Below are 13,769 nucleotides of genomic sequence, written 5' to 3' on the forward strand. Positions count from 1 at the left end.
CCCTTCCTCAAGTGCCGTGTTCTGTGCGCAGCTTTCTGAGAGCAGATCTGGACGGAAGGACGCGTGCGCACCTGCCCCAGCGCGCCTCCTGCCGCGTGGAGCCAGGAAGGAATGACGTCGGTAGAAACTGCATTGATTTCCCTGGCCTCGGAGTTATTGTTTTTTTAATATTGTCACGTGATTATTTTAGAATGAGTAAGAAAAGAAAAAGGCTCTCAGAAAAATCTCCTTTATTTCCGAACAGCAGTGGGCTCCTGTGGGAGGGGGATGTGTGTGTGTGTGTGATGTTTGTGTCTGTGTCTGTGGTGTGTGTGTGGTGCATGCACGTGGGCAAGATGCGGAGGCCACACCTGCTACTTCAGAGGAGGCAAGGATGCTGCAGCTCAGAACGTAAAATTGTGGCACTCTGGGGAGCCCGGGGTTTGGGGACTTCGTTAAGCTCCAGAAGGGGCCCAGGCAGCAGCCGGCTCAACATGCTGTTGGGGGCCCAGTGTGACAGGAAGCTCAGCCCAGAACAGAGTGGGGGGGCTGTCCTGTTGTCACATACACTGCTCAGGGCTGACATTACTGGCTTTCATTGAAACCCAGCGTCGGAGCTTCTGAAGAGGGGACGAGACAGCGGTTTAACTGCGGGGGTGGGCATGCGCTGGTGGGCGGCAGACTCACTTGGAATGGCACTGGTGTTCCTCCCTGCTTTCTCCTCCTGCCCACCCTCCAGCCCCTAGGAGTCTGCTCCGGTTCTCTCCCGGTGGCCGCCTGTCTTCGGTTTGGCTGCTTGGGGCTTCCTCCTGTGGAGATACGGGGCCAGCGTGAGCCCCAAGGAGCCCTTGGACCGGCCGCCGTGGGCAGCCTTGTTCCCTGTCACCTCTGAGGGGACTGGAATCTCCTGGTGGCTTTCTAACCCTGACCCTGTCCTGACCCCTGGAGATGGCTTGTTTCCACCCTGCTGGCTGGACTGCCAGTAAGGAGGTGTGCAGGGAGGCGCCGCCCAGGTGTGTTAAACACAAACAGCACGGCCAGCAGGTTCCACCTAATGGGGCGGCACGGGAGGAGCTCAGAGGAGAGCACAGCTCCTGCACAGAGGCCGGCCCTGCTGCTCAGAGGTCTGCTCTTTTCTTTGGGGACTCGAGTCAGTGGGTGAGTGTATCTAAGTGGCAGCTTTACTGGATTAGCTGCTTCTCTCAGGCACAGGGACCCTCGGAAAAAGAACATTTGGAACCATGACTTAATTCCTTAGGACATTCGTTAATGTTTAGCCCATTGAAAGAATAGTGTGATAAGTGACATCAGGGTCCTGGCAGAGGAAGAGACACCCCACTGTCTGTGTGGCACTCCAAGGCTGGGTCACGTACTGGCATCCTTCTCCCGCAGGTGGTTTCCCATTTTTAGGAGCTTGCCAGGCTCTGGATGCTCCTTGGGAAGGCAGGGAGGGGACATGGGAAATGCAGGCTCTGCCACTGGGGTCGGCCGTGCTAGCCCTCTGCCCCTGCTCCATCCTGACCTCGGCCAGAAGTACATATGACATCATGTCTGTGGGCTTGTCAGGGCCACATAAGCTGATTTCCGTGAAAAATCAAGCCCAGTCCTGGGGCTAGGCAGGAAGTTCATGAAGAGAAAGGTTATCAGTAGTGAAAGGTCCACAGGTATCTCATGCTGTGACTCCCACTGTAGGGATCTCAGATTCATGCACAAACTTGGAGAGGGCTTTCAGTCACACTAGCTGACTGCATGCCCACCAGCATCCGTGCTGGTCCTCCCTGCGTATTACCTGGACCCCGTGCTCCCAGCTTCCCGCTGGGTCGGCCGTCACCTGGCACATCTCCATGAACCGCCCTCGCCCATCCCGGCCTGTTCTGGGCCCTGGAAACCAACCACACAGAGCAGCGTGTAATAAATTCACACCCTGACGTGCCCAGGAGGCCTCTGTGTCCGGGCCCCCCCGGCCCTCCCTCGCTCCACCCTGCACCTCGCTCTGCAGGCCTCGTCATGTGCTGAGTCTCTGGAGAGGCGCCTGCCGGGGACTCTCAGCGGGGCCCGGTGTCTGTGCTGCGAAGTCACGGGCATGACCGCCAGTCCATCCTTTGTTCCCATGGGGCCTCGCGCCGTGCAGGCCGGGTCCAGCACCTCACTCACTCCCCCAGGTGCACAGCCTCAGAGCTCTGGTTCACCTGGGACTTTGCTGTGATGCTTCGTGGCGTGGTGTGGTTAGACGACTCTAAAAGCAAACAATGCACTTGGTTTTATGACCACCTTCGCATCCCTGATATTCCACGTGAAAATAGGTCTGGTGTTCATTGGGCCACCACCAGGTTTCTGACCCGCTGCTACAGAAAAGGTCTGAAGGTGTGTTTTCCCATAGCGTGACCAGGGGCCCCCTTTCAGCCCTTTCTTCCAAGGCTTCCACTGCACTTACTTCTCATTTTAGCAACAGTGTGGACGTTCAGGCTCCTAAGTCCCTCAGCTTGCTTCTCTTTGGCTGTGCTTGTGGCATTTGGGCGGGGGTGGGAGGGAACAGCAGTGAGCTCCAGGTTGCTGCTCCCACCCACAGGTGAGGACACCCCCACGGCCTGTTCCCCAGCACCCCAGAGAGCAAACTTCTGAAACATGCTTGGTCCCACCCCTTCAGTTTCCAAACCCACACATGTGCACACTTTGCCCCATGGCCATGGAAGCGACGTGGGCTTCTGCTGATAAACAGACGTGAGACTCTCGGCATGGGAAACACAAACTGAGAAGGTCCCATAACGTTCCTTGCTGTCTTCTGTCCTTGGCTGAATTGCCATCTCCCTTGGGTGGTGTTTGAGCTGAGGGGATGGGAGAGGCCTGTGGTTGGGACAAGCAGGGGCTGCAAGGAGGCCTCAGAGGAGTGAGGGCTGGCTTGGTACAAGCAGGCCGGCCAGCCAGTGTGTCTGGAAGGATGGGGTGTGTGACTGCAGCCTCATCAGGAATACTGCATCAGGCATCAGTGAAAGAAAGCCCTCAGCGATGGCAAGAGGGTTCCTTCTCCATCCTCTGCCCTTGGTTCTGGGCCCTCTGTCTGAGCGAGCTCTCTCAGCCCAGCCACAGTGCCTGCCTTGAGCCCAGCGGTGGGCCTGGCCACTGGGCATGCAGCCCAGGCCCCCAGCTCTGCAAACCCAGGGGAGCGCGGTGCCAAAGAACTGAAGAGTAAGTGAAGCAGCATCTCAGAGAACCGGCTCCCATGGGCGTCTTCCCCCCTCTGCATCCCAGCCCAGCTCCCTCTCCTCTGTGGCTCAGGGGAGCCCCTGGGCAGAGATGTGACAACCCTGAGTGGCTGACGCAGTTCTGAGAGGCTGTGGCCAGGGCATGGCAAGACCACACGCACAGATGCACTTGCTGCAGGGCCTGGCCTGGCATCCACGCGCCGCAGCTGCTCTGCCACCATCTGCCCAGTGCTGGGTGCCAAGCGCAAGACAGACCTGCCTTTAATGTTGCTGTTAGGGTCCTTGTTTGCACCCATTTCTCTGATCACCTTTGTGGGCCTTTAAGACAAAACAGAAATTGTGAGCCCGGGAAGCACTAGCCCAGCTGAAGACTATGTCCACGATGGCCACTCAAGGAAGAGTTTAATGAATGGGATGGTGTAATCAAAACAGTCGGGCCGCACAGCTCCTTTGTCATCTTTCCCATTGGGCAAGGACGCACCCTTGGGAAGCCTGGCCCTACAGTGTCCTGCCTTCCTCCCCAGCCTGCCCTGTCCTGACTGCTGGGAGACACCCACCCACTTGGACCCCCAGCAGACATCGATGGTGCTGCCGCTGGATGACCTTCAGCACCATCAATGAGAGGCCTTCCACGGGCCTCGGTTTCCCAGCTGATGAGGGCTGAGTCCCAGCACTCCCACCTCCATGGCCTGAGCTGCCATTTAAGGTCCTTGACCTTGACCTTCCTTGTTTCTGAAATAGCTGAGGAGGCCTCAACCTTCGGGGTCCTTGGTGGATGGAGTGAGTGCACAGAAGTGCTTCCAGCGGTGCTGCCATGTTCTCCTGCGAGGACTCGCCCGTTTCCAGCAGCTGCATGGAGACGCTCGTTCATGGCTGATCCGCGGGCTGAGGGAGGGGGACTTGCCCACCCAGGAAGCAGAAACGAAGCTGCTGAGGAGAGGCAAGAGCAAAGGTCTGAGGAACCCAGGGTCAGGAGAACATGGCCACACTCATCCTGAATCCAACCTCAGTTCTGCCTCAGGGCGGGACAACTGTACCCCTAAATCTGACTCTTTACAAGTGCCGGCTCCCTCAACTTCAAGCGCAGAAGTTTGCTCTTGAACAACCCACTTAGAATGTTCCTGAAGAGAGACAGGCAGAGCTGAAACCTCATGCAACACATGAGGGGGGATCACCCTGCAGGGAGACTGGCCTCAGGAGACCTTGACCACTGCCCAGGACAGTGAGGAGGGAGCAGGTACCCCTGAGCTGCTCAGCATCCAGCCCCAACCCAGCCCTCAGTCCTTCTGTGACCCCAAGCCACACTGGCCACTGGGCAGGCAGACCCCAAGGAGAATGTGGCTGCATGAAACCTGTTGTCATTCAGGTCTCTTCCTGCCCTTCTGTCAGGACAGGTCTCTGGACCCACACCCATCGGAGAGCCAGCTGTGCTGTGGCAGCTGATGTGTCCCTGTCCAGCAGGGCAGGTGGCAGGTCAGTGAGAGCCCACTCAATGACCATCAGAGCAGGAGCGGCATTAGAAGGCCTCTGAAAGCAAGAGTGCCCAGGGGAGGAGGGGTAAGAAGGGGAGAGAGAGGCTCGCTCATCTGCCCAGGACTGGCCTCCCCTCCTGGAGCCTGGGGAAGCCTCTTAGATGCAAAGACCCCCAGGGTCTGTACTGTGTGGAAATGCTCCTTGCAGGGGCCGGGCTGGATCTCTCCCACCTGCCTGCTCAGCAACCCTCGTGCAGTGAACGCCCGTGCAGCTGTGCACAGCACCCCGCCCACACCCACGGCCCAAAAGGTGCATCCTGGAGCCCCCTGCCTCACACATGTACAGATCTCAAAGTCCCTTTGAAGGATGACCCCTCCATGGGCAGCCTAGTCCTGTGGTGGCATGAGGAGAGCTAAGCCCCTGGTAGGAGCTGTGAGCAGAGGTGGCAGAGCCCAGAGCCAGCCCTGTCTGCATTCCCTGTGCAGGAGAGGCAGGGGGCTGGAAGAGGAGAGGGCCGGCCAGGGTCTTTAAACTCAGGAAGGACCTGCCTCCTCAGTCCCGCACCCCTGTGAGACAGCCTGCCCAGCCTCCGTGTTGCTCCGGACAGTGATTCCTGGATGTTTTGGTCTTGACCCATTTCCACTGTGAATACTTTACTGAGGGTCATGGAAAACATTGTGTTACATTATTGACCGTATTAGAAATAAAAACAAATTTTAAAAATATTAACGTAAATACAGGTAACAATGATAAATCCATTATGGTAGTACAAGTAACGCCACAACAAAAAATGTGAAAGGACAGGCATTGTTTTGCATTTTGCACATGCCCTTAATCTCGGAGCTGGCCAGGTTCACGCCTGCTGTCCATGTGGCGCAGCACCGTTGTGATTGCTGGGAAGTCCTGTGCACTCGTGTAGATGTGAGGGGGGAAGGCAAGAGTCAGTGGTGTCACGAGAGTGGTTTCCCCTCATGGAGCCCTGAAGGAGCCCTTGACTCGATTGAAATGGCTTTTTCTTCAAAACCAAACCAAACTTACAGTGGCCACAGGACGCTGGTGGGTAGGACACGGTATGGACTGTCCATCCCTGGGCGTTAGTGACCATTCCTGCGCACACACGCCAGATGCCGCTGCAGGTGTTCACTAAGTGCACGGCCTCCCTGGGAGCTAAGATGCCACGATTGTCCCGATTTTACAGACAAAGAGACCGGCTCAGAGAGGTTAAGTAAGATGCCCAAGGTCACACAGCCCCAACTGCCTTCAGAGTGCTGGCTCACTCGCTGGGAAACCGAGGATCACTGTGCATAAAAGGTGCTTTCAGCAAAGTGAAATGCAGCCTCTGGGCCCCAGTCCCCATTAAAGCGACTCGGAGAAGATTGCACAGAGGCGAGAGCAGTTCTGCAGACAGCATGTCTTTGTGCAGCGCGGGGACAATGTGCAGTCAGTGTTCAGGTTTGAAGACACTTACAGTGAGCTCACTTGTCTGTGTCCTGCTGGCTTTCTGGGAAGCCCCAACCCGGAGCTGCAGCAGCCGCCGTCTGCAGGCTTGGCAAACACGATTCCCATTCACTGACAGTGTTCTCCTCTCTGCCCACAGCAGGGAGAGTCTGTTTAAGGTCTTGAATCAGAAGACTACTTAGACTGGAAAAGAAGAATTGATACAAAATTACAATGGGATGGTTTAAAGTGCCTCTGCTAGTGGCTGAATGTTATGTCTTTAACCATTGATGGGAGAGTAAGGGACTCACAAAATCAAATGTCTCAGTGAGGACCTTGTTGTCACTATAATCCACTCTGAGTCATTCGAGGGAGGCACCAGATGCCCATCTTCTGTTTCTGTCATTTTTGAGCCCTTCTCCATGGCTGTCTGTAAAGCCAAGCCTCTCCCCCCACGCCACACATACCCTCTCTTAGCATCTCTATTTGCTAAACGCCATCCCTTGAGAGACGCCCACCTCGATGCTGCCTCAGACTGGCTGGCACCCTTGCCCCTCCCTTCTTCTAGCCACTGCATCTAGAATTCCCCTACATCCTGTCACTGCTGTGTGGCTTCAGGCAAGCCACTCAACTTCTCTGTGCCTTAGTTTGCTCCTCCCAAAAATGGGATAATAGTGTTCTCACCTCTCAGCTTGTTGTGGCAATTAAGTGTGTTAATACATAACAGGTATTTTAGTAATAGTTGTGCTGCGACTGCTATTTCCACTACAATTATAGATTTCCTATGCGAACCAATGAAAATGCAATGTAGTTGCTCCAGACAGCCTGTACATTTAAGAAATTCTTATATTTCTCTCATCCTTCCTATTATGCCAAGTGGCCATAGTGTAGATGTCCAAGACATGCTTGCTTTCTTGGTTGATTTAAGACCTTGGTGGAGTTTGGGGTTTGTTTTTCTTTACTTGAATCTATGTCATTGGCTTAGTGAGTTCTGTGTTGGAATTTCATTCAAGACTTTTTCTTTGTTTTAATAAGCTAGCTAGAGTAGCATTTCCCCAAGTATGTTATTTTCAACATTAGTTCTGCAGTAGTTAGGAGGTGTTGTGCACACCCGGTGCCCTACCGTCTAAGTTCATGACCAGTCAAGTTCGGGGGTGGCACTGCTAGCATTCCTAGAGCCTCTACAATGGAAGGTCTGTGATGCTTCCCGAGTGTGTCTGACCTCAGAACCCTTCTCTCCCTCATGGAAGAGGGCTCTGTGGGATGTGCCGAAAAGTGATTTTCCAGGGGTTTGACCCCAGAGGCCCCAGCAGTGGCCGTCAAGGCCCCTGGGAAAAGGCTACATGCTGGTCGGGGTAGCCAGGGGGCTGTGGGCACTGCTGATACTCTGATATAGGTGGAGGCAGCTCAGGGACCTTGGCTTATGTGCCATCTTTGTATGCTTGGGCAGGCTGCCTAGAGCCTGTGTTAAGGAGGATGCTGAGGCTTGCTGGAGCCAGCTGGCAGCAGGATGGAATAGAAAGCACCCAGTGCATTCAGGTGAGGCTTACTGGCCATTCTGCATGTGTGCCTTAGTGAGGCTTTCAGGTGACTCCTGTGCAGGCTTCAGTCACAGATGTGCTGAGCGAGTAGGCACACAGCCTTAGAGAATGCAGTTCTGGAGACTGCACTGTGAGGAGGTTCGCAGGGCCTCTGGTGTGCACAGCTTCATCTGCAGCACTGGTGTACACTGGAGTCCCACTCAGCCAGCTCTGCATGGTGGGCTGACCCCCAGCACCCACACTGGGGAGTACGGACAGCTCCAGCTTGATTTTGTCTGGCTTCCTGATTTCCTCCAACTGGGGGCATGGGAAACGAGACTTTTTTATGGGGAGAGGTGTGTTTCCTTGGTGACAATTTCAGTCAGGCACCTTTCATATGGGGACTTTTATTTTACACTTTGTAAGGATTTGCTTTCTGAGATTAGGAAATCAAGGAGAACATTTGGTGAACTGAGCGAATTAACGATGCTTTGCATATTATGTGAAATAGTTATGCCTAATTCAATAACAAATAACTCAGGATGTGTTGTGAATGAGCAGTCAGCTGCCCAAATCAGTAGAGATCTCAAACATCTTGAGTGGCTAGACCACAGAGCTCTTCATGTAAGTTATAAATAGAAATAGAGACGTCATTCCCATCCCGACCACAAGGACTCAACAGCTGATGGACAAGACACCCATCCCACCCTGGCCTGTAGGGCTCCAAATGGGGCTTGGTGGGAGCCAATGGCTTCTCCTCTTGTTCCTTCGACACACACTTTGCTCTTGGTTTAGAGATTCCTGGGGTGGGCTTGGTGAAATAGGAATCCTACCCAAGTGAGATGGTGAAATAACCCCACTTGACTTTCCACCCTGGACTTTGAAAAGACATCACTGTTGCATTTTGATTGAAAATAAACAAAAGCCACCCTGGCTGGTGTAGCTCAGTGGACTGAGTGTGGGCCTGTGAACCAAAGGGTTGCTGGTTTGATCCCCAGTCAGGGGACATGCCTGGATTGCAGGCCAGGTCCCTACTTGGGGGCATATGAGGGGCAACCACGCATTGATGTTTCTCTTCCTCTCTTTCTCCTTCCCTTCACCTCTCTAAAAAATAAATAAATAAAGTCTTAAAAAAGAATATAAAAGCCTTGGATGCAACACCAGAACAACAGCTGGAAGGATGCCAGTCACATGTGGGAAGTGAGTAAAGTGACTGGAAAGAAGGCGAGTGCTGGGCAAGTCCCCAGAAGCCAGGTGGCAGCACCGTCCACTCTCTGAGTCCTCCCCCCACACAGAGCCACAAAGTGGTCAAGCAGGTTGCTCCACCCTGGCTATTACCTAAAGCTCCACACCACATAATTTACAGGTGTCTTTTATAGGGAGTCAAAGCAGCTCTACCTAATACATGGAAACAAACACAGGGAGGCTGCCAAATTGAGGAAACAAAGAAATATGACCTAAATCTTTCAGAATAGAACAAAAACCCAGAAAAAGAACTAAACAGAAAGGAGATAGTGAACCTATCAGATGCAGAGTTCAAAACACTGGTGTTCAGGATTCTCAAAGAACTCACTGAGTGCAACAACAATATAGAGGAAGAAACGAAGGCTACACTGAGTAAAATAAAGAAAAATCTTCAGGGAACCAATAGTGAAGAGAAGGGAGCCAGGATCCATATCAATAATTTGGATCATAAGGAAGAAATAAACATTCAACCAGAACAGAAAGAAGAAACAAGAATTCAAAAATAAAATGAGAGGCTTAGGAACCTCCAGGACATCTCCAAATGTACCTCATCTGAATCATAGGGCTGCCAGAAGGGGAAGAGGATGAGCAAGAAATCAAACTTATTTGAAAAAATAATGAAAGGAAACTTCCCTAATTTGGTGAAGGAAATAGACATTCAAGCCCAGGAAGCACAGAGAGTCCCAAACAAGATGGACCCAAAGAGAACCACACCAAGGCACATCATAATTAAAATGCCAAAAGTTAAAGATAAGCAGAGAATCTTAAAAGAAGCTAGAGAAAAGGAGATAGTTACCTACAAAGGAGTGCCCATAAGACTGTCGGCTGATTTCTCAAAAGAAACCTTGCAGGCAAGAAGGAGCTGGAAAGAAATATTCAAAGTGATGAAAAGCAAGGACCCACAACCAAGACTGTTCTATCCAGCAAAGCTTTCATTTAGAATGGAAGGGCAGATAAAGTGCTTCCCAGACAAGGTAAAGCTAAAGGAGTTCATCATCATCAAGCCATTATTGCATGAAATATTAAGGGGGCTTATTTAAGAAAAAGAAGAACAAAACTATGAACATTAAAAAGGCAACAAATTCACAACTACCTATAACTGAATAGTTGTTTTTGAAAAAACTAAGCAAAGAACAAGAACAGAATCAAAGTTATGGTGATCATTTGGAGGGTTATCAGCTGGGAGGAGGAAGAAAGAGAAGGGGAAAAGGCACAAGGAATAAAAAAGCATAACTGGTAGGTATGAAATAGACAGAGGGAGGTTAAGAATAAGTATGGGAAATAGAGAAACCAAAGAACTTGTATGCACGACCCACAGATAAGAACTAAGGGGGGGGGGAGGTTGCTGGAGGGAAGGCAGGTACCAGGCAGAGTGAGACAAAGAGGAAAAACTGGGAAAACTGTAATAACATAATAAAATATACTTTAAAAGAAGAGCAGGATACTAAATTCTTAATTATCTACAAAACAACAACAATGACAAAACCCCCAAAGCCTTGGGTGTAGCCTTCCAGACAGATTTAAATACGAGAATTGGCACATGATAGAGTTTGGGGCCCAGGGCCTGCCTCCAGCTGCTGGCCCCCTTGTGGGAGCCTTTCTCGGGCTCCTGTCTGCCTTGGAGCGAGGTCCGAGGTCACCAGTGAAGTGCAGGGACCAGCCTTTGAACTGGATGGAATTCAAGGCTCCTCTGAGTACACTGGGCTCACTTAACCTGGGACATTTACCACTGGCCAGTGGATTTTCAGGGTCCCTTGAGTTCCACGCCTGCTGCAGCCCCTGTCAGTGCCACGTTTTCTCCCCACCTCGGGCAGCCTCTGGGGAGCAGAGCCGCGGCATGCCCCTTCAGGGGACAGGCACAGCCAGGTGCTGCCCCCTCCATTACCAAATTGTCCTACACGGAAGCAGATCCCCGAGTCAGTTTGCAAGAGGAAGGAAGCTTGCCGCAGTAGTCCAACTGTATTAGGAGGAGAGATTTCCAGACAAAGGGTAATGCCACCCCTGGACTCAGAGTGCTGCCCAAACTGGGCGGGATCTGGACAACGACTTCGTGTGAATACATGTCAGCCACTGGGGTGTCCCCCTGTTCACCTTATCGAGAGCTGAGCTGGGTCCCGGGCCAGATGAGATGTTGTGAGTCGGGGATAATTCCCACAGAAGGGGTAGGTGGGCCGTTTGTCCCCTGCCATGCTCCAGACAGGTAGCCTTCCCAGACGGGCTCCCAGAGCTGATGCCAGGAGGCCACTCAGCCTTCGGACCCCACGCCTCACCCCCAGGCCCTCGCCACCCCGTAGGGGATCCGAAGAGAAGCACTGTCCTCTCCCACCCTGCACCCCTCCAACTCGAGGCCCTTCTTAACCTCTCTTCTCAAAAGTGACTCTGTGGCGGGGTAATTGCCTGGGAGCCTCCATTTACGTCGGAGCCGAGACCGGAATGCTGGAAGGGTGGCTGTCTGTAAGGCTTTGTGCTCTCACAGAGACGGTTTGTGAGGGAGCGGGGCCCTGCCTGACCCTTCCGTTGAACTGGTGGGCTGAGTGACCCCACTTCCTGTCCCAGACTTCTGACGCTGGAGGAGCCCTGAGGGACTAAGGCGCACTTGTGTCACCGTCAGGCACCTCCATTTCCTTCTGAACCAGTGGCCACAGCATGGCTCTTTTACACAATTAAACACAGTGGACAAGGACCTTAAAGAAACGGTCAGCACAAAGTGCAGAATCGCCCTGGCCTTGAATGCGAATGAGGCCGCGGGCCGGGGGAAACAGCCCAAATGTCCAGAGCCGCCCGTTGCCCTGAAAGGCATCGCATGACAAACTGGAAATCAGGTGCCTGAACCCCAGGTGGGCAGTGTTTTTCCTTATTTTCCATTTTCCAAGGAGTGGCCAGTGACCGTGTAAGATGTGAGTGCTTTTCAGTAGTCGGTTTGCAGGAACATACTTCGGGCAGTTTCCAATAGACTCTGTGCACAGAGTCACCCCGCTTTTCAAACCTAAGATGGGGCACTTGGTCTGAGGTGCAGTATTAGAATTATTTCTGCCCCAGAAATTTCACAGGCGCTGGCATCCCCAGCCTGGCTGCAGGGGAGCGACTGCAGCAGTCAGCAGGCTGGGGCTCTGCACCCCGCACGGCCCGAGACTGCTCAGAGATTCGGAGCCAGCCTATGTGCAAGCCAGAAAGAACTTGGCCAAAATAGTTGGATGCTAAGTGATGCTCTGGGAAGTCGTTCTGCTGTTCTCCCCGTGCCACGTTTGTTCGACATGTGTTCTTTGAGCTCCTTCCACGGGAACCGCTGAGCCAGGCCCTGGGGGCAGGGCAGCTGTGAGTGGCGGGCATGGAGGGTGCTCTGTGGTTGCTGGTCGGGTGCTGTGAGGCCTGGCCCAGACTAGGAGCCTCCCTGAAGGGTGATATCTTGGCCAGGAAGTGAGTGGGATTAGAGTGGCAAACAGATACGGGAAAAGCATTGCAGAGTGAGTAGCTTGTGCAAGCGGGGCCTTGGCCCAGGTGAGAAAGTTTATGATTGTGAGGGCAGCCATCATGCGGAGAGAAGGGTAGGTGAGGAGGCCCCATAGATGTCCCTCAGTGGAACCAAATTCACATGAACAGTGGTCCTCTGAGACTGTCACTCTGTCACAGAAAGTACAGGAGTGGTCAGTAATGTCAGCCCTGTCTCTAGTATGTAGGAAAGCCGTGTGCCGCTAGAGTGAGCTGGGCACAGAACAGCCATGGTGTCCTTAAGTGAGCTTAGGAACGTGAGAGTTTGCTCGTGAGAGGAAGTGCTGCCTGGACGCCTCAGCCTTGCAGGGTCAAGTCTAAGAATCCCTGTAGAAATGTCCACCATCAGAAGCTGTGACATTCATCGTTCTCTTTCCCCATGAGCTGGTGCAATCTGGAAGCTGAGCCCTGCTGGGAGAGGTCAAGATCCAGGGCAGATGTCCCCAGGGTTGTGGCAAGGTCAGGGAGCCGCCCTGGCCCGGCATCTGTGCTTGTCACTGACGTCAGGTCACCTCTTGTTAAAGGGTTTGCCAGCTCACCGTGTCCGGGCCATTTTCTGCTGCCCTGGGACGCCTCCCTCCTTCAGGGAGACCCTCACCTCCTGGTGGCCTCTGTTTCAGTGGCACGCTGCCACACCTGACAGTGCAGTCCTTCCTTTCTGTTGAGAGAAGAAAAGAGCGGTGTAAAACCTACATGCCGCATGAGTCGCCCCGACGCTCACTCCAAACAAATGCGTGTAGACTGCCTTAAATCACCTCCTCTGAAATTAAAAATGTGTATCCCAAGCTCTCTTGGAGTGATTGTTTCCAGTCCTGTTTCTCTGCCACAAGAGGAAACTAAGTGCACAGCCGGAAACGGCATCGCGCCACCAAGCTGCCCACGGGAGGCCCGGGGTTTTCCCTGCCTTTCTGAGTTTAATGAGCGTTCACTGTCGTTCCTCGCCTGACCCCAAATGCTGCTGCCGCCGCTCTGTCAGGCCCTGGCAGCCCCAGTAGCCCTATATCTTGTCACTTTCTCCGCAACGCCAGCAGAGTTGGAGGGCCAGCCCGTCGTGACGGCTGGTAGCTGCACGGATGACACAGCCAGGACCTTTGGGACCCGCCTCTGTGTTTAAGTGTGTCACCTGTTTACACTTGCTTGTTTGCAAGACCGGAAGAACAGGATTGTGGGCTGATCTGTGCAGGTAGCATTTTGCTTCCTCCACTGGAATTTCAGGGTAAAAGATCTCCATGACCCGTATTTCCGGGCTGTTCGTGGCCTGGGTCTTGCACTGGGTGTAGGAGACTTGACCGTTTAAGCCATTGGCAAGGCATCAGTATGATTTGTGAGTGTCTTTAGAGAGAATGTCTCCATGCCTGAGACTACGAATGTTGCCGTACTGCTAGGCTGGCATTGGCTCAGAATAGACACCTGAGCACACCCA

The 13,769-nt window shown here is 53.1% G+C and overlaps 1 protein-coding gene across 25 annotated transcripts in view; it reads left to right on the forward strand.

Annotated features, from left to right (window-relative positions):
• Positions 1–13,769, forward strand: part of MCF2L (MCF.2 cell line derived transforming sequence like) — a 169,606-nt gene that overhangs the window by 96,328 nt on the left and 59,509 nt on the right. Inside the window, exon 1 of one of the 25 annotated variants that reach the window (XM_036011483.1) lies at positions 1,018–1,023. The exons of the other annotated variants lie outside the window; for them this stretch is intronic. The gene's annotated coding sequence lies outside the window, so the exon portion shown is untranslated. Of the gene's footprint in view, positions 1–1,017; positions 1,024–13,769 lie in introns of those variants that run through there. 25 annotated transcript variants of the gene reach the window in all.

This window comes from Phyllostomus discolor, chromosome 11, assembly GCF_004126475.2.
Source record: "Phyllostomus discolor isolate MPI-MPIP mPhyDis1 chromosome 11, mPhyDis1.pri.v3, whole genome shotgun sequence".
NCBI lineage: Eukaryota > Metazoa > Chordata > Mammalia > Chiroptera > Phyllostomidae > Phyllostomus > Phyllostomus discolor.